Genomic DNA, 6648 nt, shown 5'->3' with positions numbered 1-6648 from the left:
AATTATCGGTAAAAAGAAATGTATTTGGATGAATTTCTTATTGAAGAAAACTATTACATGGTGTTATGAAATTAAAGAAGCACTTTGATCCGATATTATCAACTGTAATACAAGTTGCTTACTCAGACTTTGAAAGGAAAGCGATAAGTTCATACTTCTACCCTAGAGAAAATTCTGACATCCAGTCAAATTTGCTCCCTAAGGAAGCAAATTAACTCATCAGAGCTTGATAATGGTCAAATGAACTAAGAAACATTAAATATCACAAAAACTTTAGCTAACATATTATCTGAGCTCGAGCTTGAGCGACTCACCTACTAAGTCGAGTCGAGTTCGAGCTCCCTAATACTCGGCTCGACCAGCTCGCTAGCCAAGCCGTGTTGAGCTCGACATATTGTAAGTTTATAAGTTTATAACCCATTTCTCACCTTGTCTCTTCTCTCTCTTTCCCCCCTCTTCTTCATCCCATCTAATCTTCTTCTTCATCTTTCTCCAGTTTCTCCTCCGTTCTTGCTTTTTCTTTTTTCTCCTCTTCCTTTCTTTCTTTTTTATTCTCTCCCCTCATTCTTTCTTCTCTCGTTTTTTTCTCTCTTTCATTTTTTTTTTCTTGCTTTACCATGGTTGATTGAGGCCATAAAGGTGGCCAAATAGGGATGGCCATGTGGGCTATGATGCTGGCCAGATCTGGTTGACCGTGTAGTCCATGTGGCTAGCTAGATCTGGTTGCCCACATAGGCCATGTCGGTGACCAAATCTGCCCGACAATGTGGTGAGTTTTGAGTTTATGATGGATTTTAGAATGGGTTTTATGGTGGCTTTTGTTGTGAGTTATGCTAGATTTTAAGGTGGTGCGGGATGTTTGATGGTGGCTGGGAGATGGGGAGATCGGGGACACGACAATGGTGGCTGGGAGATGGTGGGCTCAGGATCAAATGGAATATCACCACCTCGAGCTCGAGTAAGTGTTATTTGAGCTAAGCTTGAGCTAAGCTTGAGCCGAGCTCGAGCTCACCTTTTTTCTGTCGAGCTCGAGCTCGAGCTTAGTTTTTGGAGCTCGGCTGAGTTCGAGCTCAACACTGTAGACATCAAGCCGCGTTCGAACAGCCCAAACTCAGCTCACCTCGGCTCCCACCCGTAGGTGGAAGATACCAAGACAAAACGTCACTTTTGTTGCAAGCTAATACAAACAATTCTGTGAAAAAATAAGAATAGCATCCATAAAAACATCAAACTGATGATACAAAACAGTAAACTACATTCAGATATCACAGGAGAAAGTGCTAAACGTACAAATTGCTAATGGAAACAAGTGTTCTAAAAAGCATAGCTAATCAATCATGAAGATTTTAAGCATACATAAGCAAACTAGAGTGCTTGTATAAGAATGTTTTTGTGTAGTGCATAATGTGATACGATAAAGATAAAGATGCAAAAGAGATGAGTTTCTAAGGTTACACGGATGACTTATACAGTATGTCAAAACACTAAAGATGAAAAAAATTAGATAAGCAAAGTATAATTATCATAAAATTATAACTACAAAATAAATAAAAAACATGAAATAAAACAATGGTGATGGTTACAGTTGAGGGATCAGTACCAGAATCCAGCCCTCAGTCTGAAGATTCTAAGGTGCTCCATAGGCATCTTTAACCTCGTGAGAGTCTACTGGTTTCTCAGTGAAGATCCTTTAGATCATTCTACCAGCCTCTAGCCAACAAAGGTAAGTTTGTCTGATGAAGAAATGACATAGTTGAATTTCCAACAAGAACACTGAAAAACAGATCCCAGGAAGGTGAATGAAACTGAAGGACTTTTTAGCAAGCAGCTCTCCACCCTGGAGCTTCAACTTCAAAGACCAAAACTGCTGCCACGAATATAACAATCAAATATAAATGTAAAAACATAACTATATATCTTCCTAATCAAGAAGATAGAGATCACATATACAACTTCCATAATCATATCTCTGCATAAACATGCAAACAGAAAAAACAAAGGTAAGTTTGTCATCCCTGAATATTTAAAATTTCATAAACTATTCACTATTTCAGAATATATACTGAAATCGATGCTTTCACACAATATGTATATATAACCTCTCAAAAACATTAAAGTCAAAATAAGCCCTTCTTTGCAAGTTCTAATAATTTTGTGCGATAGATCCTAAGTAGATCTGTCAGCTAGCACTTCCTACCCAAAAAAATTGAAAGGCTTGGCAGCTTCTTCGGCAAATATTGTTGTGCATTTGTTACCAAATTAAGAATTCATTTTTACCTGGCTCATTCATAGGTAAGGTCAAAGAGGAGTTTGTTAATTGTCACAATGAATGAACCACTATCATTAGACAGTATCATAAAGTTAAATAATATATAATGGATCACTCTGGTTCATTTTTGACATGCTAAAAAATATAAATTAATCATTTCCATTTCCAGCAGCATGTCAAGCAGTTCCAAACTAAACAAACGACCAAGATGATAGCTATTTATATAATTTCATCTGTTGAGATTGGATTAGCTTGTGAATCACAAGAAATAAACATCACTAAAACATGCAAATTTATCAAAAATGAGTAAACACAGCAAGGTTTGGACATGATAGATCCATGAGATTGGATCCATTTTGCCCTCGATAGACTGACTGATGCAAATACATATTTCCCATACAAACCTGAAAAAGAAAAGAAAGAATTGCTGATGACTAAACATTGATTCGGGTATGTGCAACAATATAAACAATTCCAATGACTTTGAAAACACAAAATACTTGACTGTAAATTAAGCAAGAATGTTCATACCAAAATTTCCAGCTAAGTCTGAACCAGACAAAAATTCTGGATTGAGAACAAGAGAGATGATGCACCAGAGAAAATCAGGGTAGGTTGGGCATAAGCATCAAGAATTCCCAAGTAATCACAGTGCTTTATGCAGCTGCATTTCCTGCTTTCCTTGAGAGCTTAATAAATCAAGGTCATGAGTACTAAATCACACCAAGCATCATTCTACATTTTGGCAGCAGCAGAAAGATCCTCAGTAATGTTACAATCATCCATTCTTTCAGCACTCATTTCAGAGCATATAATCTGGACCTCTTCCAACCTCCCATCCCGCTTAAGACCAGTGGTAAGTTCACTGCATATACCAATACTGGGGAGGAAACCATTCTCAAGCATCTCTTTCTACAAAATGTATGCTCCACCAAAATTCTTAAGTTCGCAATATCCCTTAATCAGCATTTTGTATGTGTATGTGTCAGCTTTAGGGATCAATCCTCTGGCCTTCATGTAATCAACAAAATCTTTTACTTCAGATTCTTTTCCCTCTTTTAAGAACCCAAAAATCAAACTATTATTAGTCACCTTGTCTGGACGAATTCCGCGGTCCACCATTTCACTATGCAATGCCAATACCTTTTGAAGATCTCGATGCAGTACATAACAGTGAATGAGTGCATTATACACAGGTAGATCAGGAACCAAATTAGTCTGTAACATTTCACTTAATAGTTTCTCAACAGCTACAATTCCCTCTTTGCTACATCCACAAATAAGAGGATGATAAGTCTTTAGAGTAGGCTCAATGCCCAACTTCTTCATATTTTCGTATAGCCCAAGACATTTCTGAGCATTTCCTGTCTTAGAATACCCTGAGATCTGTGAGTTACATGTAATCACATTCGGACTAAGACCACTTTTAGTTATTTGGAGAAGCAAGTCTTCAGCTTCCATTAACCTTCCCATTTTGCAAAGGCCATTAATTAGGGCATTATAAGTTACAAGTGTTGGACCCATTTTACTTTTCACCATCTCGCCAAGAAACCTGAAAGCATCTTTAATCCTCCCCGCTTTGCAGCTACCATCAATGAGCATATTATATATTTGAGCATTAGGGAAAATCCCTCTGCCTTCCATATCCCTGACGACTATTTCAGCTTCAAGAAGCTTCCCATCCTTGCACATGCAATTTATGAGAGAACCGTAGCTTACAAGATTTGGCTTTAACCCATGATTTTCCATTTCTTCAAGAATCTGGAAGCACCTTTCAAAAAGGCCCATCCGTCCATAGCCATCAATCAGGGAGTTATGTGTCTCCAAATTTGGAGAAACACCCTTATCCACCATTTTCTTCACCCATCTCTCTGCCTCATCCATCTCTCTCATTTCACAAAACTTGTCAATCAAAGAATTGAAAGTAATGCAATCCGGTCTTAACCCACGATTTTCCATCCGTTCAATGGTCAAAATAGCTCTATTCATGTCCCCCCTTTGACAATACCCATTCACAATTGTAGTCAACACAACCTCATTTGGAACAAACCCATTTTCCATTTCCGTCTCCAAAATTTCCTCCGCCTTTTCAACCTTACCTTCTTTACATAATGCATTCAACAAAATGCTACAAGTATAAATATTAATCCTAACACCTCTCCCACACGCTTCTTCATACAAAGCCATCACACCCTCCCCATCACAACACCTAAACAACCCATGAAAAAGGATACTAAAACTATACTGATCAGGCTCAAAGCCATGATCTTTCATTTCCTTGAAAACCTTTTTCGCCTCTTCTATCTTCTTCGCCCTGCAAAGGCCACTAAGTAAAGAATTGTAAGTAACCAAATTCGCCTCCACATTCTCGATCTTCATTTTTTCTCGCAATTCAAAAGCTTTCTCCAACTCCCTGGCTTTACAATACCCATCAATCAACGTATTATAGGTAACCCTCGTCGCCACCAATTTTCTCCTACACATTTCATCAAACACCTTCTCCGCATCCCGCATTTTCTTCCCTTTACACAAGCCATTAATCAAAACATTATAAACAGATACATTAGGACTCACTCCTCTCCTCTTCATAGAATTAACAATCTCAAAAACCCTATCCAAATCACCCAATTTGGCCGCGGCTTGAACAACTTTACCATAAGTAAAACTATTGGGTCGAAAACCCTGCCCGACAATCTCCTCAAACAATTCAAGAGTCTTATCAAATTGATTACAATTCACCAAACATTCAAGCAAAACATTAAGAGAAGCAAAAGAAGGAAAGCTACCGTCTTTTCGAATAGAATAGTAAAGTTGTGTAGCTTCAACGGACATTTTAGCAGAGGATAAAACCCACAACATCATATTGGAGAAAATGGGTTTTAAGGAGGGCGAAGAAATAGAGAAAAGAGAAAAGAGTTCATGGGGCGAAGAGAAGGGAGAATCTTTTGAGAGAAGGAGGGATTTGAGGAGATTTTGAGCAATTCCGGTGCGGTTTTGTTGGAGGAGGATTTGGAGTTTGTGAACTTGTTCATTGCGTTGTTCTTGAAAAAGGTTGTTTTCGTTTGATGAGTCCGTACAAAGGGGTAAAGAGACAATCAAGTGGTTAAGTGGAGGAGTGACTGGCAACTTGGAAAGAAGACAAAGCTGTTTAGCCATGGCTTCTTCTTCTTTATTTTAGATAGTTGCCTTTGCTTAAAACCCTTAGTAAAACCCTGGTTTAATATTTTATTCTTACACACTTTGGCTCGATCTATGGATTGTAGAGGTATGCCTACGTCCTTCCTTTTCTAATCTACCTGTACCCATGACCTGCGGAGGATCAACCAATTTCAGTAAAAACTTCAATAAGTTCCAAAAGTAGCTTCCGATGATGAACTGAATAATTATGAATTTAACTTTAAAAACCTGTATTAATATTCAGTAAGATTTATAAACTAAAACAAAGAAACCTACAACAATTCAGAGAGCAACTAATCAATCATTTTTCACCACAAACACTTTGCAATCACTCATACTATCAATAATATTTTGAAACTAACAAGCTGCAAATGACTCAAGTTCAAAAAGCTATAAATGAAACCATTAAAAAACTCTAATGAATCAACACACGGCGGAAATCAGATCACAGTAACCAAGGAAACAAAATTGAACCAATCTAATTACTCTAATTTTAACTTCGAACACATCAGTCGAACACTATCCAAATCAGTGACTCTTAACCAACAGATCGAAAACTTAATCAAAATAAAATTGATTTTAAAAACAGCAAAATCAGTTAAATTTTAGCTTCGAGAGAGAGCAACAAAACAAAACAGACAGATCGTACAAGACTGAATTTAACTGATTATCAAACTGATACATTTCAAAAATTATCAGTAATGACTATTGACTGTCATACATAACCTTAAACAATAAAGCACAAACTATAACCTGTCAGAGAGAGATCGGAGATATATGATTTATAACTTTGAAGAAGTCGGCCGTGATGTTGGTTATTTGATTGTTCGGCGAGATTGGAGACAATGCCAGCGTCGTCAGCATAGGGGACGGCGAGAATAACCGGTCAACGTCGGGAAATCACTCTTATAAGAGACAGATCGAAGATTGGGGGTTTTGGGAAATCGCTTTTTTAGGTTCAAGACTCGTAACGAGCAAATATAATCATTTACGAGTTAATTGACTGTAACATGTTATATTCAAATTGTGAGAAAAAATGTATGAAATTGAATTATAAATGTTGTATTACCCTCTCTCTTATCTAGATTACAAGTGCATAAATAATTAAAAACGCAAAAAATAATACAACAGTAGTTGGATATATGATTTATATTTAGCATTCAAACCATTTTAAAAATCTTGTATCTGTGTCATTGTTCGGA

General features: G+C 37.2%; 1 pseudogene; it reads right to left on the bottom strand.

Moving 5' to 3' along the window:
* Positions 1-536: 536 nt before the first annotated feature.
* Positions 537-6268, bottom strand: LOC116119670 (annotated as a pseudogene).
* Between the last annotated feature and the right edge of the window lie 380 nt (positions 6269-6648).

This window comes from Pistacia vera, unplaced genomic scaffold (assembly GCF_008641045.1).
Source record: "Pistacia vera cultivar Batoury unplaced genomic scaffold, PisVer_v2 Contig898, whole genome shotgun sequence".
Classification (NCBI taxonomy): Eukaryota; Viridiplantae; Streptophyta; class Magnoliopsida; order Sapindales; family Anacardiaceae; genus Pistacia; species Pistacia vera.
Note: the sequence above shows the minus strand (reverse complement) of the source record. Positions and strands in the feature narration are given on the sequence as shown.